We start from the raw sequence: 24,636 nt of genomic DNA on the forward strand, positions 1-24,636 counted from the left end.
TAGAGCCTTTTGATTGGGGTGGTGGGGGATGTGTGTGTGATGTTTTTCACATGGAAGATCTTGCTTTGTAGGAACATCAGGGCCATAAATATCTTGAATCTCTCATTCAATCAGATTTACATGCCTTTCCTAGGGGATTATTCCTTTCAGTCTGTACAAGGGAACTGCCATGAAGTCAAACACAGTGCTCAGATGATTAAGCTCTGTGCAGCCATGGTGTCTCTCTCACACAGTGAAGGTAGTAAACAGAGCTCTGTCTGCCGAGGGTCTAATCCAGGAATCATTTTCACACTGCCCCACACCACCTTATTTGAGCCATCATCAGTGCACAGAGGCTGGAGGTCTTCTAATGTCTCACCCTTTTCACAGAAAAGCTGTGCAACCTTGCTCCTAGTATAAACCCTTACGGTTCTCATTATTCTCCAGTGATTTACCACTTTGTGCTGTCTTTTCTCATTTTCTGAGAATCATGAGTGGTAGTTTTTTTGTCCTATTGTCTATGGGTACTTCCTCGTGGCATGTATCATGGCCAGGTCCTGGGTCCTGGCACTGTCCTTGACTCAGAATCAATAGAGTTTGTGAACTAAAGTGCTGACTCAGTCTTTGGCTGATAAGCCAATATTGCTCCCTTAAATTATCAGTTTTGCATGAACATCAAATTCACTGGCATTTACGGTGAGCTACTTGGCACAAGATGGTGCTTGGTACCCCAGGGAACTTGTCTGACTGATGAAAAGCAGTACATTACGGGCCCATTTGTTTCTTGGAAACATGTATTTTTTGGTACAGATTCACCATGGTTGGAGAGCTGTCTGCCACATCTACATTTACTCTGTTTCAGGTCGCGGTCAGTTGTTTCTGGTGCACAGATGTGGTGGGCTCAACGGGTGTTGGTCCATGCTTATGTCACCCTCTCATGGAGTGTACTGAGTCCATGATGTTCCAATACAGAGATTTCAGAAGTTCCTAGCAGGGATATCTGTTGTGGATATTATTAAGGCATGCCATATTGTGCTCGTGAAGGCTCACAGGTTCCCTTGCTCTGATTTCCTGATTGGACTTCAGGCACATGTTAATCCCTCCTTTATTGTCTTCCCAGTATCTGAGTAGAGCTATCAATAGTGAGGTGACAGAGAGAGAGGCCATACAATACTTTATCCTGATGTATGCATTCATCCTGTCTAGGCACTTTCCCCCTGATGCTTTGCCACCCTGCTCCCAGCTGGATGCCTCCTATGTAGTCTGTTCTCTGGAATACCTCTAGTGTCCAACTTTTGAGATCCTGGCCAGCATCCTAGTTTGGTAAGCTCTTCCATGCTGTGTGTTTCATGTGCAGCTGTTCTTGCATGGGTCAATGATGAGAAACCCAGGCATTGCTTCTGAAGGAGCTATGCTGATCATAAAGGGTTAGCTCAAGGGTGTCACACTGAGGCCCAATAAAGCAAAGAAGATGGCAATCAGAACCCCTCAAAGTGAAAATGTGTGGTTTGAACCAGAATGTGTGGGATTGAGCTCTGTTAGTTCATCCCTTCAACAAGCCTATCAAGGCACATCCATTACCAGACATGCTCAGGGGGTTTGCTTCTTTAGCATGCCCAGTCTTACTAGAGAGGACTTAGCCTTGAGCATTACTGAGCAAATTTGTGTTTCTTTTTGTGTCTTGCAGTGCAAAGGGCCTCGCCAGGTTTGGTCCTGTTTCATGGTTTCAGGTGAGTTACTGGACTGTCTTCACATTCTCCCATCCCAGAGATGACTGACTTCTAAGACAGTCAGAAATGAGGCATAGCAAGTTACCCTCACTTTGTAGACCTTTGGTTTCCTCAGTGTTTGCCTGTCAACAAAGGCTCCCTTTGTTTGTGCAAGTTGTTGTAGTCTCTGACTTAAGAGGCCTGGATCCATCAAGTCATCACACCTGGTTGTCTGGACACATCAGCTCACTATGTACATGTTTGCAGGGAGACTATTTCTTTTTTTTTTTTTTTTTTTTGCTTTTTTGGGTCACACCCAGCGATGCACAGGGGTCACTCCTGGCTCATGCACTCAGGAATTACTCCTGGCGGTGCTCGGGGGACCATATGGGATGCTGGGATTCGAACCCGGGTCGGCCGCGTGCAAGGCAAACGCCCTACCCGCTGTGCTATCACTCCAGCCCCCATGCAGGGAGACTATTTCTTGCAGCTCAGCATGGTGTTCAGATGACTAGGCTCACTGCAGGTAGTGTTGTCCTTGGATGCGTTGAGTGAGCAGAGTGGACAGAGCTCTGTTTGCTGAGGTCCTGTCCCGAGACACAGTTGCATGAGACCAGTTTGATGCACATGATAGTCTTTACTCCCGCTCAGAGGCACTGGGATTAGGACTTGACTCTTTCTGAAGAAGAGCTGAGTTCCCTTGGGTCTAATTCAAATCTAATGATTTCCTTGTTCCAGCTGGTTTTCTTTTTGTTTGTTTCCTTATGGGGTTGTATGATTTATTGGTCCGTGCCCAGCAATGATCAACGTTTCCTTCTGACTGTGTACTCAGAATTTACTCCTGACATCGGATCATATGGAATGCCAGGGATTGAACCAAGACAGCTGCTTGCAGGAACAGCACCCTATAATCTGAATTTTCTCTCAGTCCCTCCTTGGTCTTCTCTCATTTGCTATTCTATAGCATTGCATGGTATTTGGACAGATTGCTCTTCAGTTCCATTCTCACTGAGAGAACTGGGCCTTCCATGGAGTGGACTACACTATCTTCAATGTCAGTGTTGATAGACTAGGGGAACTGCATGGCATGGTTCATACTCAGGCTAAATCATAAAATGGTGATTCCCTACCTTTGCTCTTTTGTCCAGTGGACACTGAAATCACCTGTGTCCTGGATACTGGTGCACATTGTATGATGCTGAGTGCTCCTCGGTATGTGTGTGAGGAATATGTAAAAGGTAGTGAAAGAGAAGCCTGAGTCAATGACTAGAAATGAGTGTTTTGGTGAAGTCTTCCCTGTCCATCCTGAAGTCAGGGTTTGGAGCTGTCTTGTATCTTCCTGAAATTCACTCTGGCTCAGGACCCATTCATGGTTGGTCTTTCCAGGATATTGTGAGCTCATTGGCCTGGTCCATAATGACATCATCAGTCTCATGGGTGCATGCTAAGTCCATGACGCTCCATTGCAGGCTTGTCACACATGCTTTCAGTAGCTGGGATTCTGTGCTGGATAAACAGAGGACACGTAATGCCATGTGATGCACTTGATTGGTACGTTGGTTCCCATGTACTGTTCCCTACTTTGGGTGAAGACACATGTTGTTCCTCAGCATCTTCTCAATGACTGAGTGCTCCAGGGTGAAGGGGAGGGCACACTGAAGGGCTACACTCTTATTTCCTTTTGACATCTGTCCTTGTGGCACTGTCTACCAAGTCCAGCCCTCAAAACCTCTTCATATACATCCTCTGGTCTTTGCCCCACAAGCCCTTTCTAATTCAGTCTCACAGTCTTCAAGTCCATCACTGGTTTGCTGTTCCTTACTAAACTATGTTCCAAACGCAGCTGTCCTCGCATGGGTCAATGATGAGAAACCCAGGCGGTGCTTCTGAAGGAGCTATGCTGATTCAAAGGGTTAACTCAAGGGTGTCACACTGAGGCCCAATCTGGTGAGGACTATCAAAAGTAATGACACAATTATTGAAATATCACGTTCACCCTCGAAGGTGGGGGATTGATCTTTTGTCAGTTCCTGCCTTTGGCCAAGCCTTTCTTGGCCTGTCCTTGATTCCAGACATACTCAGCATTTCTGCCTTTTAGTGAGCCCAGTCTTACTGTGTGGATCATCCATGCCTACTTTTTCTGATCATTTGGTTTTCTCTCTCTTGCAGTGTGAAGATCTTTGCTTGTTTTTGACCTGTGTTTCTTGACTCAGGTGAGTCACCAGACTTCTTTTCACATGCAGTGACATAGAGACAAGAGGCCTTTCCCAGATCTCCCATGTTTGTAGAGCCTTGATTTTTTGGGGGATGTGTGATATTCTTCACACAGAGGCTATTGTTTTGTATGTATGTTTGGGGAAGCCTCTCATTAAAGATGCTTAGGTCTGTCAATCATATTTATATGTCTGGTCATAGGGGATTGATCCTTTTCCTCTGTAGAAGACTGCCAGGCAGTTGAACACAGTGCTCAAGATGATTGAGCTCCATGCAGCCATGGTGTCTCTCACACAGAGTGAGAGTGGTTGTATATTTCTTTCTGCTGAGGACCTAATCCAGGAGTCATCTGTATGCCTTATCCCAGTCTTTTTTGGGCCATCATTAGTGCACAGAAACGGGAGGTCTTGGCATGTCTTACTGTTTTCACAGAAGAGCTGTGTTCCCATTGGTCCTAAATCAAAACCTTATGGCTCTCCTTGTTCTCCAGTGATTTGCTACTTTAAGCTGTTTTTTTGTGGGAATAATGAGTGGGAGATTTGGCCAAACTCTCTGGGCCCCTTCTCCTGAATTGCTTCTGGCTTGGCCTTGGAGTCACCAATACTGTGACTCAGAGTCCATAGAGTTGGTGAACTAAAATCTGGCTGGATAACCCAACAGTGCTCCCTTACTCTAGCTGTTTTACACGGTGGACAATGAACTAACTAGCTGTGTAGCCAAGCTACTTGACATTGGGTGATGCTCAGTGCCCCTGGGAGATTGTCTGACTGATGTTTTGGTCCTTGGATATTTTGTTTGTGTGTGTGTGTTCTCAATCTCTCAGTCCCTCACCATGGTAGGAGAGCTGTATTTATTGCATTATCCACAGTGTCCTGTGATTCAGGTTTTTATCAGTGGTTTGTTATGCTTGATACTGGTGGGACCTTGGCCCATAGTTATATCACCAGTCTCATGGAAGTGTGTTAAGTCCATGACCTTCCACTACAGGGTGTTCAGGCATGGTGTGCCTAGCTGGGATATCTGAAGTTGGTATTACTAGAATGCACCATTTTGTGCTCTAAAATGGTGCATTCTAGTAAGAGAGATACTCTTGCATCGATCCCCTGATTAAGACTAAGGTACATGTGTCCCTGCTTGGTGTCTTTCCACTTTTGAGTAGTGTGCCATAGATGGAGAAGGGGGCAAGGGAAGGGCCATAAAATATTTCTTATGACATGTGCCTTCATCCTGTCTAGGCACTGCCCACCCAAAACTACCACAATGGCTGAACATGTCTGGTTTAACTTAGAACATGGAGGATTGGTCTTCTATCAGTCCATCCTAGGACAAGCCTTTTTAAACCCATTCTTCCTTCCAAACATGCTCAGTTGTCTGCCTCTTGAGTGAGCAGTCTTTCTGGAGAAGACCCATGCTGGGCCTCTCCTGAGCACTTGGTTTCTTGTTTCTGTTTTGCAGTGCAAAGGTCTTTGCTTGTTTTTTTCCTGCATTTGTGGTTTCACATTAGTCACCAGGACTCTCTTCACATGCACAGACCCTTCTCACGACTGGCACATGAGCCAGCAAGACCTAGTGTCTTCTTGCTGAGACATGATTATTTTGGGGTTGTGATTCTTGTCACTCTGGAGGCTCTTGCTTTGCCAGCAAGTCAGAGGCAGTCTCTGTTTAAAGCTGTCTGAAGTGAATAACCCTAACTTGAATTGCTTTTGTGTCTTCTTCCTTCCCCTGTGGGCAAGGAGTTTAGCATCACTTCAGAGGCTAGAGGATCTTGGCATGTCTCATCAGATTGCTCAGTTGATTGGGTTCCCAGGAGTTGCTGGTCTTTCGTGAGGCATGTGCGCAGAGCTCTGTTTGCTGAAAGCAGGCCATAGGAAGCAGTTGTCTGGGTCCTGCTGCTGATCTTGCTTAGGCTCTCATCACCACAGAGGAGATGGAGAATTTTGGCATATCTCACTCTTTTTTTAAAATTTTTAAAATTTTTTAATGAATCACCATGATGTGTAGTAACAGACTTGCAAACTTTAGTGATTACGCTTCAATCATAAAGTAATTAAGTACCCATCCTCCACCAGTGCACATTTTCCTTTACCAATGTTCCCAGTATCCCTCCTGCAACCCCTTATCATCTCCCCACCTGCCTCTGTGGCAGGCACATTACCTCTCTCTCTCTCTCTCTCTCTCTCTCTCTCTCTCTCTCTCTCTCTCTCTCTCTCTCTCTCTCTCTCTCTCTCTCTCGGGTATTATGGTTTGCATTGCAGGTAGTAAGTGACCAACATGTTTGGTCTATAGTCTATTTTCAACATGTATCTTCCATCCTTAGCAAGCCCTCCAAGCATCATTCACTTAGTGGTCCCTTCACTATCCCAGCTGTCTTTTCTCCCAGCATGTGAGGCCGGCTTCCAAGCCATGGAGCAATCCTCCTGGCTCTTATCTCTACTATCCTTAGGTGTTAGTCTCCCATTCTGTTACTTTATATTCCACAAATGAGTGCAGTCATTCTATGTCTGTCCCTCTCTCTCTGACACATTTCACTTAGCATGATACTCTCCATGTTGATCCACTTATATGCAAATTTCATTATTTCATCTTTTCTAACAGCTGTATAGTATTCCATTGTGTAGGTGTACTGAAGTTTCTTTAACCAGTCATCTGTTCTTGGACACTCAGGTATTTTCCAGATCCTGGCTATTGTGAATAGTGCTGCAATAAACATATAAGTTCAGCTGTAACTTCTACTTTACTTTTTTGCATCTCTGGAATATATTCCTAGAGGTGGTATTGCTGGGTCAAATGGGAGCTTAATTTCTAGTTTTTTGAGAAATGTCCATATTGTTTTCCAAAAAGGCTGAACCAGTCAGCATTCCCACCAACAGTGAGGAGAGTCCCCTTTTCTCCACATCCACACCAACATCAGTTGCTTTTATTCTTTTGGATGTGTGCCATTTTCTGTGTTGTGAGATATCCCATTGTTTTTTTGATCTGCATCTCCCTGATGATTAGGAATAAAGAGCATTTTTTCAAGTGACTTTCGGCCACTTGGATTTCTTCTTTGAGAAAGTTTCTGTTCATTTCATCGCCCCATTTTCTGTTGAGGTTGGATGTTTTCTTCTTCTAGAGTTCAACCAGTGCCTTGTATATTCTTGATATTAACTCTTATCAAAAGGGTATTGGGTGAATATTCTTTCCCATTCTGTAGACTGTCTTTGTATTCTGGTCACTGTTTCTTTTGAGGTACAGAAGATTCTTAGTTTAAGATAGCCCCATTTGCTTATCTGTTTCCACTTACTTGGTCAGTGGCGTTTCATCTTTGAAGATATCTTTAGCTTCAATGTCGTGGAGAGTTTTGCCAATCTTGTCTTCAATGTACCTGATGGATTCTGGTCTGATGTTGAGGTATTTAATCCATTTTGATCTGACTTTTGTGCATGGTGTTAGGTAGAGGTCTGAGCCTATTTTTTGCATGTAGCTGTCCAGTTTTGCCAGCACCATTTGTTAAAGATGACTTCCTTGCTCCACTTTATATTTCTTATATCCCTTATCAAGGATTACATGATCATATATTTGAGAGTGTGTGTAAGGATATTCAACCCTGTTCTGTTGGTCTGCATCTCTGCCTTTGTTCCAGTACCATGCTGTTTTAACTATTACTGCTTTGTAGTGCAGTTTGAAGTTGGATAAGGTAATTCCTCCCATCTTTTTTCCTCAAGAATTGCTTTAGCTATTTGTGGGCGCTTGTTTCCATATGAATTTCAGGAATGTTTGATCAATTTCTTTGAAGAATGTCATGGGAACCCATATAGGGATTGCATTGAATCTGTATAATGCTTTGGGAAGTATTGTCATTTTGTCAATGTTAATTCTCCCAATCCATGGGTAGGGGATGTGTTTCCATTTCCTTCTATTTCTTGAAGTAACATTTTGTAGTTTACTTTGTACAGGTTCTTTTCCTCCTTAGTTAAGCTGATTCTGAGCTACTTGATTTGCTGAGGCATTATTGTGAATGGGATTTTTTTCAAATCTCTTTGTTTCTTTTCTCTCATTATGTGCATATAGGAAAGCCATGAACATTTGGGTATTGATTTTATAGCCTGCAACTTTACAATAGAAGTCTATTGTTTCAAGGAGCTTCTTCGTAGAGGCTTAGAATTCTCTAAATATAGTATCATGTCATCTGCAAATAGTGAGAGCTTGACTTCTTCCTTTCCTATCTGGGTGCCTTTAATGTATTTTTCTTGCCTAACTGCTATGGCAAGTACTTCCAGTACTATATTGAATAGAAGTATTGAGAGTGGCATCCTTGTCTTGTTCCTGATCTTGGGGGGAAGGTGTTTAGCTTTTCCCCATTGAGGATAATGCTTGCTGTGGCCTTGTGGTAGATGGCTTTGACTATATTGAGGAAAGGTCCTTCAATTCCTGTTTTGGTGAGAGTTTTCATCATATAAGAATACTGGATTGTGTCAAATGCTTTCTCTGCATCTATTGATATGATCATATGGTTTTTATATTTTCTTTTATTGATATGATGGATTATGTTGATTGACTTAAGAATGTTAAACCATCCTTGCATTCCTAGGATGAATCCCACTTTGTCATGGTATATGATCTTTTTGATGATTTGTTGGATTCTATTTGCTAATATTTTGTTGAGGATCTTTGCATCCATGTTCATCAGGGACATTGGCCTATAATTTTCTTATTTTGTAGTGTCTCTGTTTGCTTTTGGTATTAGGGAGATATGTGTCTCATAGAAACTGTTTGGGAGTGTTTCTGTTTCTAAACTTTCCTGGAAAAGCTTGAAAAGAACTGGCAATAGGTTCTCTTTAAATGTTTTGAAGAATTCACTCGTAAATCCATCTGAACCTGGGCTTTTGATTTTTACAGAAGATAGTGCTCCCTTGGTTCTGATTCAGACGCTTAGGATTCTCCTTAGTCTCCGCTGATTTGTCACTCTGGCTGCTTAATTCCTCACAGTATGAATGGGTTTTTTGGCCAGACTGCCTTTGTGTCCATGACCCCTCTTGTAACCTGGCCTTGCCATGGAATCTACACTTTGATGTCAGTGTTGGTGGAGTTTGTAAACTCCATGATGATGGCTCAGTCAACAATGGACCCCTATGTTAGGTATTTTCCATAGTGGACACCAAAACCAACAGCTGTATTGGTAGCTGGTTGACAATTAATTATCTCAGTTCCCCTGAGAACTTGTCTGACTGATGTGAGAATAGTGCAGGAAAGACCTGGGCTAATGTTTTGGTGTGCAGTTATCTGGGGCTCTCACCATGATTGGAGAGCTGTCTTTTTGTTGTTGTTTTTTTTGGGGGTCACAGATATTGTTGCTTAGGGGTTACTCCTAGCTCTACACTCAAGAATTAATCCTGGTAGTGCTCAGGGGACCATATGGGATGCCGAGGATTAAACCCGGGTCAGCCATGTACAAGGAAAACACTTTCCCCACTGCATATCTCTCAGGCCCCTAGAGAGCTATCTTGACCCATCCTACAGTTCACTCTAGATCAGGTTGCAATCTGTGGTTTGTAGTGCCAGGATGCTGGTTAGTTCCATGGGCATTGACCCATGGTGATGTCACCAGTCTTATGTGTGCATACTAAGTCATTGACCTTCCATGCCAGTGTCAACATGCATAATGTGCCAGGCTGGGATATCTGTGGTGGATAATCCAAGGTTACACCATATTTGCAGTTGACAGGTGCAGATTTCATTTCACTGATCCCAGCTTTTTGTGATAGCGTGTCATTCCTCCCTTGTACCGTCCCACTGGCTCTGTGAGGCTCCAAGAAAACAGAGAGGAAGAACAGAGAAGGGCCATGAAGTATTGTCCTCACCCTGGCCACCTAGACACTATCAACCTGACAATGCTATTCCACAGTACTCCAACGGATGCATCCTCCAGGGTACTCCCTGGAAGCCCCTCTACAATATAACAGCTTAGGATCTCAGCGGCATCCTTCTCAGGAAAGCTCTTTCATTCAGTGTCTTCCATATGCAGCTGTCCTTGCATGGGTCAATGATGAGAACACCAGCCATCATTTCTGAAAGAGCTATGCTGATCTTTGGATCAATTCAAGGGTGTTACACTGAGGTCCAATCCTTCAAATGGCAAACAAAATACAGTGGGTGAACATGTCTGGTTTGATCCAGAACATGGAAGATTGATGTTGTCAGTCCATCCCTTCAGCATGCCACTCAAGGCATCTCCATAGTGCCTGACATCCTTAGGATATATGTCTCTAGAGTGAGTCTGGTCTTACAGGAAAGGATCTGTACTTGGTCACTTCTGAGCACTTGGGTTACTTTTTCTGTCTTGCAGTGCAAAGGTCCTTGCTTGGTTTGTTCCTGTTTTCATGGTCTCGGATGAGTCACTGGGCCTCTTCTCATATGCACAGTCCCCAGAGGTTCCTGAACCAGCCATATCTGAGGTCATCCCAAGTTCCCCATATTTGCAGAGCCTTGATTTTCTGGATGCATGATTGTCATCACACCAGAGGCTCTTGCTTTGCTTACATGTTGGAGACAGTCACTATTTGAGGGGACTGGTTCCATCAAACCTGTCAGACCTATTTGTCTGGATGTGGGAGCTTATTCTTATTCCTGTGGGCATGAGTCTGCAAGGCAGTTCAACAGAGTTTTCAGGTGATTAGGTGCCCTGCAGCCAGTGGTCTTTCTCACATGAAATGAGGGAGGTACACAGAGCTTTGTCTGGTGAGGGAATGACCCAGGAAACAGTGCGTGGATTTTATTGCCAACCTTCCTTAGGTGCTCATCACCCCACAGAGATTGGAGGATTTTCACGTGTCTCACTCTATGACCAGAAAAGCTGCTGTGGTCCTATAGTCTTAACTCACTAATTCAGACCCATATGGTTCTCCTTGGTCTACACTGACTTGCAACTTTGGGCTGCTGATTTCTGTGCATCATGACTGGGTGTTCTAGTCAGACTTCTTTCTGGGTCCCATCCCTACCTCCCCATCCCATGTACCATCTGGTCTTGGAATCTCCAGCACTGTCTTTGACAACAGTGTCGGTTGAGTTTGTGAATGCCAACAACTCAGTCTCCAACTGGATCAGTCAACAGTGGTCCACTATATTAACCATTTTCCCCAGTGGACATTGAATTCACAAGCATTGTAGGTGATCTGGATGACATTGGTTGATGTTCATGCCCCTGAGAACTTGTCTGATGTGTGGAGAGCAGAAAAGGACCTGTTTGGTTTTTGGAAATGAGTGTTTGCATGTACATGGTGCCCCAGTCCCTCATTAGTTGAAAGCTATCTTGCCTTGTCTAGAAGTTCACTCTGGGTTAGGTCTAGTCTTTGGTTCATCTTGCCAGGACACTGATGGGGTCCATGGGCTTTGGCCCATGCTATGTTACCCATGTCATCAGAGCCTGTTAAGTCCTTCCACCACAGTATTACCATGCATGTTGTGCCCTTCCTCGATGTCTCTGCTGAGTAAACCTAGCATGAACCACGTTGTGCTCTTGATGGGTGCAAAAGGTTCCCTTGAACTGGTCCCCTTCTTTGATTTAAGGCACATATTATTCCTCCTTATTGTCTTCCCACTGACTGAGTGATCCAGGGAAAGACAGAAAGTGGGGCACAGGGAAGGGACCTGCAGTGTTTCTTTCTGACATGGGCCCTCACCCTGTCTGCTTAGATACCTGAAACTGCCCCCTGCCCAGCATCTCAATAGATGCACCCATGAAATCTGTTCCCTCTACAGTCCACCACTTAGGATGCTTGCTGCATCTTCTCTGGTAAGCTCTTCCATGCAGTGTGTTCCAAATGCAACTGTCCTTGCATGTGTCAATGATGAGAAACCCAGGCATCTCTTCTGATGGAGCTATGCTGATCATAAGGGTTAACTCAAGGTTATCACACTGAGCCCCAATATGACAATGATGGATGAACCCAAAACCACAGTGGATGAACTTCTTTAGTTTGAATAGAATGTGGGGGGATAGTCCCTTTCCTTCAGCAAGCTTTTCAAAGTACTTCCATGCTGCTAGACATGTACGTGGTATCTGTTCCTGAGCAAACTGGCCTTACAGGAGAAGATCCATATTTGGCCTCTCTGACTGTAAATTCACAAAGTAATCCTTGGTGGCTGCTGCTGTTTCTGGACATGTGTGTGTGTTCGGTGGCCCTGAGCCACCTCCCCACCTCCCCAGTGCTCCCCAAGAGAGATACAGAGAGCTGGGGACACGGGGAAGCTGGGAAGCACAATCTGATGGTGAAATGGCTCATTTAATGCAGAGTTGTTAGCATACTTATAGAACATCTGAAAGGGTATTGAGGTAAGGACAGGTGTGATTGGTCATTTACATAGATAAACATTTGGCTGAGGAAATTCTCTTCGGGAGATCAACTCAAGAAGATACTTTGTCTCCCAGGGACATCTGTGTTGCTTTTATCTATCCTTCTAGTTGTATTAATTATCAATACTTGCAGATGTTTGGATAAACACAGTAAGAGACAAAGATCCCAACACTTAGTTCTCTGGGCTGAGAGCAAGCAAGGCTTTTAACTTAAATCCCAGACTAATTCCTCAGGCCAGTTCGGTTTGTCCTTCCCATAGGGGTCCTGTCTCTTAGGTTGTAACAGTTTGCATCAAGAGCATGCATTTATGCTTTCTAGACTGTCCCATATCGATGCTAGGTAGTTTTGCCACTCGGGTCCATCCCAGTCCCATGGCGGGACCTCCCTTTTTGGGTATTAGGGACTATAGAAACTGAAGCCCAAGTCAAGTAGTTATGACCAAGTAATTATACCCAGGAGTAGATATATTTCAGCGTCCATCAATTCCCAAATATTAAGAGTACAGCATTAATGGTCTTTCTGTGTTTAACCAAAGAACACTGTTCTATAGTAAAATATAAAAAGGCTATAGGGGAAATAGAAAAGCAGGTACAAACATACAACACTTCAAGTACAAAGCTGTACAAATACAAGTTCAGAATTACCAGAAAGTTTTGGCATACAAGTAATCAAGACTGACTTGGGGAACTGTGACAATGAGAGGTAAAATACAAGGGAAAGGTTAAAGATAAACTTTAACTAAGTTAGGGATGCTAGCAGAGGCATGTTAAACCTCTCAGGGAGGAAGAAAGGGGGCAATTGACTGATGAAGCCTAAAGCACTTCGGGTTAATATCTAACACAAAGGAAAGGTTGAAGATAGACTTTAACCAACTTAGGGATGTTAGCAAGGGCATGGTAAGCTTCTCTGGGGTGGAGGAAAGGGGCAATTCACTGGTGAAGCCTAAAACACTTAGGGTTGATATCCAACATCTGACCACTTAGGTTCCTTTTTCTGTCTTACAGTATAAAGATCTTCTCTTCCTTTGTTCCTGTGTTCCTGGTCTTTGGTGAGTTCCTGGGGCTCTCCTCACAAGCGTAGACCCCAGGATATCTGGGACAGCCAAAGACATGAGGTCAGCTCATGTCTCCCACATATTAGGAGCCTCAGTTACCTTTGAGTGCATAATTCTTTTCCACAGAAGCTGTTTGTGGTATCTCAGTACATTCTCTAAGGAGGCCTGGATTGCTTAATCCTGTACTGGATGTCTCAGTGCATAGACTCACTCCTGTCCCTCCAGGCAGGAGAAAACTGTGCAGATGAACCTTGTTAAGGTGATTCAGCTTCCTAGAGCACAGAGTGAGGGAGTTGGAGAGAGATATGGTTTCTGAGGGCCTCGTGAGGGATGCAGTTCCTAGGTCCTTATGTGGATCTTACTATTTCTCTAGTCAATAGAGGATTTGGGCACATATCACTCTTTCCTACATAAGAGCTGTGTAACCTTGGCCCAAATCAAGCCCATATCTTTCTTCTTAATCTCCACTCACAGCAACTCTGGCTGTTGTGTTAAGAACATAACCATTGCATAACTGGGTTTCTGGACAGATGTTCTGTTCTGTTCTCCCCAAATTTAACATGGTCTTATCATGGAGTTCCTGATACTGTATATGATATCAGTGTTGGTGTTGTTGGTGAACTCTGTGATGTCAGCTCAATCTCTAGCTGATCAGTCTACAGTGGTCACCCTACTTAAGCAGGTTATCCAATGGACACCAAAATCGCCCACATATTAAGAGAACTGATTAACATTGGATGATGCTCAGTGCCCCTGGGAACTTGTCTGAGCCATGTGTGAAGAGCCTGCAAGAAAGGCCTGGCTGATTCCTAGAAATGAATATTTTGCTCCTCAGTTCTCTGACCACTCGAGAGTTGTGTTGTCTGTTTCAAGGTTGACTCTGGTTCTCTCTGCAGCCTAGAGGCTCCATTGGTCAGGGCCCGTGGTGATATCAGTAGTCACCTGCTCGCTTGTGCTTGCTAGGTTCATGACTGCTCATGGCAGAGTCATCATCTATGATGTGCTCAACTGGATAAGCCAAAGACATACCATGTGGTGCTCTTAATGGGTGCAGGATGTTTCCTTCTACTGAGCTGCTGCTTTGTTTGGAGGCATTGTGATCCCTCTGTAGTTTTTCATACTGGCTCACTCAGTGTGCCAGAAAAAAAGGTTGGAGGCCATGGGGAAGAGTCACACTATTTCCTTGGGACATTTGTCCTTATCCTTCTGCCTAGGCACTGTCCAATGGAGCACCCACCACCACCCTAACAGATGCATCCAACAGCCCACTACACCTGAATAGATGTGTCCTCTGGCATTGGCATAATAGGCTCTCTCCAGTCCATCCCATATGCTTTGGGCCTTATCCATCTATGGTAAACTCTTCCGAGTAGTGAGTTCCATATGCAGCTCACTTGCATGGGTCAGTGATGAGAAACCCAGGCATCGCTTCTGAAGAAACTATACTGATCTTATGGGTTAATTGAAGGTTTTCACACTGAGACTAATTAGGCAAGGACAATAGGGGAAAAAATGCCATATGTCTCTGGTTGGACTCAGAACATGGGGAATTAATAGTCTGCAAGTCCGTCCTTTTGGCAAGGCTATCAAAGCATGTTTTTGTTGCCAGACATGCTCTGGGTATCTGCCTCATTAGAAAGTCTGGTCTTGGGGCTGAAGAGATAGCACAGCGGGTAGGGCGTTTGCCTTGCACGCGGCCGACCCGGGTTCAAATGCCAGCATCCCATATGGTCCCCTGAGCACGGCCAGGGGTAATTCCTGAGTGCAAAGCCAGGAGTAACCCCTGTGCATCGCCAGGTGTGACCCAAAAAGCAAAAAAAAATAAAAAGAAAGTCTGGTCTTATTGAACTCCCATTCTTAGCCACTTCTGACCACTTGGATTCCTTTTTGTGTGCGAAGTCTATGCAGGGTTTACTCTGAGTTCCTGATCTCAGGTGAGTTGCCAGGCTCTCCTCATAGGCACAGATCCCAGAGGCCGTCCCCTGTTGCCCACATTGGCAGAGGCTTGATTATCTTTGGCCATGTGATTCTGGCCATATTCGATGGTCTTGCTTTGTTGGCAAGGTGGGCCATCCCTGTCCAAATGCATGCACCCATCAAGCCCATAACTTCTTTGGCTGTGTGGGCATAGAGATTGGCCTGTTTATAACACAATGCTCAGATGATTCAGCACTCTGCAGGGGGTGGTCTGTCCTGCATAGAGTGAGGGAGGTGGGCAGAGCTGTGTCTCCTAAGGACCTGATCAATGACGAGTTGAAGGGGCCCTATTGATCTCTCTTAGTCTCTAGTCCCCACATGGAATTTGTTATTATGGGCACATCCCACACTGTCAATGGAGATTCTATGATTTCTTGCTCCTAATAAAACCCATATGACTCTCCTTTGTGCCTACTCATTTGCTCTGCAGGTCTCTACATCTATGTGGAACCTGCTCTACCATGGAGTCCCAAGAACTGTTTCTGATGTCACAGTTGGTCTGAGTTATGTGTGTAGAACAGTGCAGAAAAATCCCAAGTCATTTCCTTGAAATGAGTGTTTTGTGTAGGAGTTCCTGGTTCCACATGAGGATATGGTTGAAGAGTTCCCTTTCCTCATCTCTCGGTCCTTTCAGCTCAGGTCACCATTTGTGGTTGTTTCTGCCAGGACAGTTGGTGGGCTCCTTTTGCCTAGTTCAGGGGTGACATCACTGTTTCAGATATGCTACATCAGTGACTTCCATGGCAGTCAGCATGCAGTGTGCTCTGCTAGGGTGTCTATACTGAGTGGGTTGAGGATGTGCTGTTGTGCTCCTGATGGTGCGCAAGTTTCCCTTGCACTGATGCCCGCTTTGGGTGGAGGCACATATTATCCCTCCTCATGCCTCCCACTGATTGAGGGAGCGCGCCAGGAAGGTGGGGCCGTGGGGAAGGGCCACACAGTATTTCTGGTGACGTGTGTTCTTATCCTTTCTAACTAGGCACACTCTACCTGCTGTGGCCCCTGGAACCCCAACAAATGCATCCTCCTCTCATTGCTGCCAGGCATGTTAGCAAGCACCTCTTCAATTCAATCCACCTGTTTAGCCTATGGGCAGCATCTTTCTTCTGGTAAGCTCTTCCGTGCAGTGTGTTCCATATGCAGCTGTCCTTGCATGGGTCAATGATGAAAAACCCAGGCATTGCTTCTGAAGGAGCTATGCTGATCATAAAGGGTTAGCTCAAGGGTGTCACACTGAGGCCCAATCTGGCAAGGATGATGACAATTAATAACACAATGGGTGCATCTGTCTGATTTAATCAGAATGTGGGTATATTGGTCTTTTGTCAGCTTTACCCTTCTAAAAACCTTTCAAAGCACCTCCATGCTGCCAGATATGCTCAGGGTTCTACCACTGAGCAAACTGTCCTTACAGGAGAAGACCCAGGCTTGGCCTCTCTGACCACTTGGGTTCCTTTTTTGTGTCTTGCAGTGCAAAGGTCTACACTTGCTTTGTTCCTGAATTCCTGAACTTAGGTGAGTCACTGTGGCTCTCCTCATGTACATAGATCCCAGAAATGACTGGCCCATGAGACAGCCAAAGATGTGTCATTAGTTCATGTCTTCCACATTTTAGAAACCTTGGTTATCTTTGAGTGCATGATTCTGTCCCATGAAAGACTGATGCTTTGTGTGTGTCAGTTGGTTCTCTAAGGAAACCTGGATGCTTCAAGCCTGTACTATATGTGGCAATGCATGTTTCCGGAGGCAAGGAGATGGCCTGCAGTTGAACAGTTGAACAGTTCAGATGGATCCGCTTCCTGCAGCTGTGTTCTCTCTCACATGCAGTAAGGGAGGTGGACAAATTTACTTCCATAGAAATTTCCAAAAAATAAATGTCTCAGACACATTAAAAAGTTTTCTTATTCTCTAGTCACAAATAAGACTATTTCATTTGGGCACATCTCACTCTCTCCATGGAAGAACTTGTAACCTTGGCCCAAATTCAAGCCCATATGATTCTTCTTGGTTCCCATTCTAAGCTACTCTGGCTGTTGTGTCACCTGAGCATAACTGGGTTTCTGTACAAATGTTGTTCTGTTCACCCCAAAATTAACATGGCCTTGCCATGGAGTCCCTAACACTATCTATGATATCAGTGTTGGTGTTGTTGGTAATTTCTGATTTCAGCTCAGTCTCTGGATGGATCAGTCTACAGTGGCCCCCTACTTAAGCAAGTTGTCCACTGGATACCAAAATCACCCACATGTTAAGAGAACTGGTTAGCATCTGATGATGCTCAGTGCACATGATGACTTATCTGAATGAAGTGTGGATAGCATGGAGGAAAGACATGACTGATTTGTGCAAATGAGTTTTTTGCTTCTCAATTCCCTGACCACTCCCCAGGTCATAGAGGGTGACTGTATTGCCTCTTGACAAGCTGACTCTGGGCTATATGCAGTTTGTGATATCACTAGTCATGTACTTGCTACCTAGTCCAAGATTGTCGAGGGTGGGGTCATCATGCATGATATGCCAACTAGAGAGCCAATCACATGCCATGTGGCGGTCTCATGGGTGTATAAGTTTTCCTTGTAGTAAGTCACTACTTTGGGTGGAGGCATTTGTGATCTTTCTGTAGTGCCTCACACTGGCTGATTCAAGATGCCAGAAAGTAGGTGGAGGCCATGGGAAGAGAAACACTATTTCCTTTAGACATCTGTCCTTTCCTTTTCTGTCTAGGCAATATCCACGTGGAGCAGTCTTCTATAACCTTAACAGATACATCCAGTGGCCCCACCTGCCCCCCAACCAATCAGATGCATCCTCTGATGTTGTAAATATGGCTATCTCCAGTCCACCAATTTATGCTTTGGATCTATTCATCAATGGTAAGCTATTCTGTGCAGTGTGTTCATATGTAGCTGTCCTTGCATGGGTCAATGATGAGAAACCCAGGCATTGCTTCTGAAGGAGCTATGCTGATCATAAAGGGTTAGCTCAAGGGTGTCACACTGAGGCCCAAGTCAGCAAGGATATAGTAAAAAAAAGGCCACATGGGTGAACATGTCTGGTTGGACCCAGCATATGCGGGATTGACCATCTGTCAGTCTATCCTTTTGGCAAGGCTTCAAGGCAGGTCCTTACTGCCAGACATGCTCAGGATTTCTGCCTCGTGTACGAGACCAGGATTATTTCAGAACTGATGTGCTTGGCCACTTCTGACCACTTGGATTCCTCTTTGTATTTCTTGCAGTCTATGCTGGGTTTTTCCTGAGTCACTGGTCTCAGGTGAGTATTGCGAATCATGCACAGACCCCAGAGAAGACTGGCCCTGGAGCCAATCAAGATGTGAGGCTGTCCCAATGTCTCCCACACTGCAGAGGCTTGATTATCTTTGACCACGTGATTCTGGTCACAGTTGATGATCTTGTTTTGCAGACATGATGGGGCCACCCTGTCCAAAGTGCCTGCATTCATCAAGCCAATCACACCTACTTGTTTTGTAGTTTAATCATAGATACTGCCCTGTGTCAAACACAGTGATCAGATGATTCAGTTCCCTGGCAGTGGGTGGTTTTCCTGCATGGATTGAGGGAGGTGGACAGAGCTGTGTCCCCTGGGGACCTGTTGATCACTGAGCTTAGGCGCTCGTGACCCCTAAAGCATGTTATATTTGGGCACATACCACACTTCCACAGAGATTCTGTGATCTCTGACTTCTAACAGAAACCCTTATGACAATCTGTGGTGCCCACTCTCTGGCTGCTATGGGCTTCTTGTTTCCGTGCTGCAGGACTTTGTGTTCTGGCATGTTACTCTCCATGTCAATGTACCCACTTGGAACCTGCTTTACCATGCTGTCCCCAGAACTGCGTTGATGTCAAAGTCGGTGTGAGTGATATGTGCAGAACACTTCAGGAAAAGCCCGAGTCAGCTCCTGGAAAATGAGTATTTTGAGTAGGAGCCCCTGGTTCCTCATGAGGACATGGTAGGAGGGCTCTCTTGCCTCATCTCTCAGTTATCTCAGCTCAGTCACCATCTGTGGTTGTTTCTGCCCGGACACTGGTGGGCTACTTTTTGCCAGGTCCAGAGTGATATCATCTGTTTCAGATATGCTACATCCATGACTTTCATGAAAGTCTTCATGCAGTGTGCCCTTGGATGTTTATACTGGGTGGGTGAACACTGATGTGCTCTTGGTGATGCAGAAGGTCCTTTTCCACCGATGCCCACTTTGTGCTGAGGCACGTGTTATCCTTCCTCTTGTCCCTCCACTGACTGAGGGAGTGCTCCAGGAAGGTGGGGGTATGGGGAAATGCCATGCAGTATATCTGATGACACGTGATCTCATCCTTTCTGACTAGGCACTCTGCTGCTGCAGCCCCTGGTACCCCAGCAAAAGCATCCTCCTCTCTTGCTGCCGGGCATGTTAGCCAGCCCCTCTTTAATCCAGTCCATATGTTTAGGCTCTGGGCTGCATCCTTCTCTGGTAAGCTCTTCCATGCAGTGTGTTCCATATGCAGCTGTCCTTGCATGGGTCAATGATGAGAAACCCAGGCATTGCTTCTGAAGGAGCTATGCTGATCATAAAGGGTTAGCTCAAGGGTGTCACACTGAGGCCCAAATCAGTGAGGATGATGGCTTAAGAAAAACAAGCCACAATGATGACCATGTCTGGCTGGATCCAACATGAGAGAGATTGATCTTCTCTCAATTCATCCTTTTGTCCAGGCTTCAAGGCACATCCTTGTTGCCAGATATGCTCAAGTTTCTGCCTCATGAATGAGCCCAGGATTATTGCAGACTGTGTTTGGCCACTCTGACCGCTTGGATTCATTTTTGTGCTTTTTTTGCAGTGTAAAGGCCTATGCTGGTTTGCCCTGATTCAATGGTCTCAGGTGAGTGTCAGTCATGCACAGACCCCAGAGAAGACTGGTTCTGGAGCCAGTCAAGATATGAGGCTGTCCCAGTGTCTCGCATATTGCAGAGGCTTGATTATCTTTGGCCACGTGTTTCTTCTCACAATTGATGGTCTTGGTTTTCACACATGGTGGGGCCTCCCTGTCCAAAGCACGTGCATACTTCCAGCAATTAACACCTACTTATTTTGCAGAATGGGCATGAAGACTGCCCTGTGTCGAACACAATGTTCAGATGATTTGGCTCCCTTCAGTGGGTGGTTGTCCTGCATGGAGAGAGAGAGGTGGACAGAACTGTGTCTTCTTGGAAGCAAGGACCTGTTAATGATGAAGTTGTATGAGACCTGTTGATCAATGAGCTTAGACTCTCATCAACACTCAAGAATATTAGATGTAGGTAAATACCACACTTTCCACAGAGATTCTGATTTTTTTCTTTTTCTTTTTCTTTTTGGGTCACACCCGGCGATGTTCATGGGTTACTCCTGGCTCTGAACTCAGGAATTATTCCTGGCAGTGCTTGGAGAACCATATGGGATTCCAGTTATCAAACCCAAGTTGGCTGCTTGCAAGGCAAAGGCTCTACCCGCTGTACTATCATTCCAGCCCTGAGATTTTGTGATTTCTGACTCCTAATACAAGCCCATATGACAATCTTTAGTGCCCACTCATTTGCTGTTCTTGGCTGTTTGTTTCCTCACTGTGGGACTTTGTGTTCTGGCAAGTTGCTCTCCAGGTCAGTGTACCCACTTGGAACATGCCTTATCATGTAGTTCCTGGAATTGCTTTGATATCAGAATTTGTCTAAGAGATGTGTCCAGAACAGTTCAGGAAGAGCCTGAATCAGTTCCTGGAAAATGAGTATTTTGTGTAGGAGCCCCTGGTTCCTCATGAGGACATGGTTGGAGATTCTCTTGCCTCATCCCTCAGTCCTCTCAACTCAGGTAACCATCTGTTGTTTTTTTCTGCCAGGACACTGGTGGGCTCCTTTTGCCTGGTTCCGGGGTGATATCACCTATTTCAGATATGCTACATGCATGACTTCTATGACCCTATTCGGCATATCTATACTGGGTGGTTTGAGGATGTGCTGTTGTGCTCTTGATGGTGTGGAAGGTTCCCTTGCTCTGATGCCCGCTTTGGGTGGAGGCACGTGTTATCCCTTCTCGTGTCTCCCCACTGACTGAGGGAGTTCTCCAGGAAGGTGGGGATATGAGGTAGGACCACACAATATTTTGGTGACATTTGTTATCATCCCTTCTGCCTAGGAATTCTCTGCCTGCTTCACCTCCTGGCACCCCAACAAATGTATCCTCCTCTCATTGCTGCCAGGCATGTTAGCCAGCACCTCATCAATTCAATCCACCTGCTTAGCCTATGGGCAGCATCCTTCTTCCGGTAAGCTCTTCTGTGCAGTGTGTTCCATATGCAGCTGTCCTTGCATGGGTCAATGATGAGAAACCCAGGCATTGCTTCTGAAGGAGCTATGCTGATCATAAAGGGTTAGCTCAAGGGTGTCACACTGAGGCCCAAGTCAGCAAGGATATAGTAAAAAAACAGCCACAATGGGTGAACATGTCTGGTTGGACCCAGCATATGGAGGATTGATCTTCTGTCAATCCATCCTTATGGCAAGGCTTCAAGACATGTCCTTGCTGCAGGACATGCTCAGGATTTCTGCCTTTCTGCCTTGTGTACGAGCCTAGGATTATTTCAGAACTGATGTGCTTGGCCACTTCTGACCACTTGGATTCCTCCTTGTATTTCTTGCAGTGTGAAGGTCTATGCTGGGTTTTTCCTGAGTCAGTGGTCTCAGGTGAGTGTTGGGGATCATGCACAGACCCCAGAGAAGACTGGCCCTGGAGCCAATCAAGATGTGAGGCTGTCCCAATGTCTCCCACATTGCAGAGGCTTGATTATCTTTGACCACGTGGTTCTGGTCATAATTGATGATCTTGTTTTGCAGACAAGTTGGGGCCTCCCTGTCCAAAGTGCCTGCATTCATCAAGCCAATCACACCTACTTGTTTTGTAGTTTAATCATAGATACTGCCCTGTGTCAAACACAGTGATCAGATGATTCAGTTCCCTGGCAGTGGGTGGTTTTCCTGCATGGATTGAGGGAGGTGGACAGAGCTGTGTCTCCTGGGGACCTGTTGATCACTGAGCTTAGGCGCTCGTAACCACTCAAGCATGTTATATTTGGGCACATACCACACTTTTCACAGAGATTCTGTGATCTCTGACTTCTAACACAAACCCTGTGACTTTCTGTGGTGTCCACTCACTGGCTGCTCTGGGCTGCTTGTTTCCATGCTGCAGGACTTTGTGTTCTGGCATGTTACTCTCCATGTCAATGTACCCACTTGGAACCTGCCTTACCATGCAGTTCCCAGAAATGCTTTGATTCCAAAGTCGGTGTGAGTGATATGTGCAGAACACTTCAGGAAAAGCCCGAGTCAGCTCCTGGAAAATGAGTATTTTGTGTAGGAGCCCCCGGTTCCTCATGAGGACATGGTAGGAGGGTTCTCTTGCCTCATCTCTCAGTTATCTCAGCTCAGGTCACCATCTGTGGTTGTTTCAGATATGCTACATCCATGACTTTCATGAAAGTCTTCATGCAGTGTGCCCTTGGATGTTTATACTGGGTGGGTGAACACTGTGATGTGCTCTTGATGGTGCAGAAGGTTTTCCAGGAAGGTGGGGATATGAGGTAGGACCACACAATATTTTGGTGACATTTGTTATCATCCCTTCTGCCTAGGCATTCTCTGCCTGCTTCACCTCCTGGCACCCCAACAAATGTATCCTCCTCTCATTGCTGCCAGGCATGTTAGCCAGCACCTCTTCAATTCAATCCACCTGCTTAGCCTATGGGCAGCATCCTTCTTCTGGTAAGCTCTTCTGTGCAATGTTTTCCATATGCAGTTGTCCTTGCATGGGTCAATGATGAGAAACCCAGGCATTGCTTCTGAAGGAGCTATGCTGATCATAAAGGGTTAGCTCAAGGGTGTCACACTGAGGCCCAAGTCAGCAAGGATGATGACAATTACACAGTGGGTGCATCTGTATGGTTTAATCAGAATGTGGGTGTATTAATCTTCTGTCATCTTAACCTTCTACAAGCCTTTCAACGCACCTCCTCCATGCTGCCAGATATGCTCGGGGTTCTGCCATTGAGCAAACTGTCCTTACAGGATAAATCCATGCTTGTCCTCTCTGACCAGTTGGGTTCCTTTTTGTCTTGCAGTGCGAAGGTCTACTCTTACTTAGTTTCTGCATTGCTGGTCTCAGGTAAGTTGCTTGTGTTCTCATGTGTACAGACCCCAGAGATCACTGTCCCATGAAACAGCCAATATATGAGGTCAGTTTATATCTCCCACATTTGAAGGGTCTCAATCATCTGTGGGTGTATGATTCTGTCTCACAGGAGGCTATTGGTTTGTGGTATGTCAGTCAGTTCTCTAAGGAAGCCTGGATCCTTCAAGCCTGTCTTGTATGTCTCAATGCATGTCTCGCTCCTGACTCTGCATACAGGGAGTTGGCCGTGCACTTGAACTGTGTTCAGATGATTCGGCTCCCCACAGCAAGTGTTCTCTCTCACATGCAGTGAGGAAAGTGGACAGATTTTACCCCCATAGACCTTTACAGAAGATGTATTGTTATAGGATCTGTTTAGTACTTTGCCTATTTTCTAGCCACCAAACAAGGCTATTGGCTTTGGGCACGTCTTGTTCTTTCCACATAATAGAACTAGAAAGAATTATTTCTATTCAGTTCTTTCAGGTCCAAATTCAAACTTGTGTGATTCCATTCGTTTCCACTGACAGCCCCTAGTGCTGTTTGTGTCTCCTTAGCACAACTGGGTTTCTGGACAACTGCATTTAGTTCTCTCTCCAGAGTGAAACTTGACCTTGAAAGAGTCCCCTGTACTGTCTTTCATGTCAGTGTTAGTGGTGTTGGTCAAATTTATGATGGTTACTTTCTCTCTGGCTGGACAATCAGCAATGGTCCCCTACATTAGGCAGTTGTCAATGGAATGCAAAATCACCCACGTTGTAGGTTAGCTGATTGATACTGGATGATGCGTAGTGCCTCTGGAACTCATCTGAGTGATGTGTGGAGAACTTCTCATTAAAGGCTGGCTCAGGTCCCAGAAATGTGTATTTTGATGTAGGGTCTTTCAGTCACCCCCTAGATCTTGGTGGGAGACATGTTTTTCCTCATCCCAAGATTCACTCTGGCTCTAGTCACAATCAGCAGTTCATCATGCCAGGACTCTGGTGGGCTCCATCACCAGTCACATGGTTGAATACTAAGTCCATGAACTACCATGGCAAGGCCATCATGCGTAATGTGCCCAGCTGGTATGTCTATGCAGGATCAGCTGATGAACTTCATGTGGTGCTCCTGATGGGTGCAAAATTTTCTCTTATGGTGAGCCTCGCTGTGGGTGGAGGTGTAGTG

The 24,636-nt window shown here is 45.4% G+C and overlaps 1 long non-coding RNA gene across 1 annotated transcript in view; it reads left to right on the forward strand.

Moving 5' to 3' along the window:
- Window positions 1-24,636, forward strand: part of LOC129405538 (uncharacterized) — a 79,173-nt gene that overhangs the window by 49,893 nt on the left and 4,644 nt on the right. The window contains exons 28-41 of the long non-coding RNA XR_008630632.1: window positions 1,186-1,302; window positions 1,667-1,709; window positions 3,858-3,901; window positions 16,246-16,375; window positions 16,738-16,781; window positions 17,991-18,139; window positions 18,505-18,539; window positions 19,616-19,740; window positions 20,108-20,149; window positions 20,365-20,567; window positions 21,439-21,568; window positions 21,944-21,986; window positions 22,934-23,063; window positions 23,420-23,463. This is a non-coding gene — a long non-coding RNA (uncharacterized LOC129405538). The remainder of the gene's footprint in view (window positions 1-1,185; window positions 1,303-1,666; window positions 1,710-3,857; window positions 3,902-16,245; window positions 16,376-16,737; window positions 16,782-17,990; window positions 18,140-18,504; window positions 18,540-19,615; window positions 19,741-20,107; window positions 20,150-20,364; window positions 20,568-21,438; window positions 21,569-21,943; window positions 21,987-22,933; window positions 23,064-23,419; window positions 23,464-24,636) is intronic.

The sequence above is a fragment of the Sorex araneus genome, chromosome 6 (genome assembly GCF_027595985.1).
Source record: "Sorex araneus isolate mSorAra2 chromosome 6, mSorAra2.pri, whole genome shotgun sequence".
Taxonomy (NCBI): Eukaryota; Metazoa; Chordata; class Mammalia; order Eulipotyphla; family Soricidae; genus Sorex; species Sorex araneus.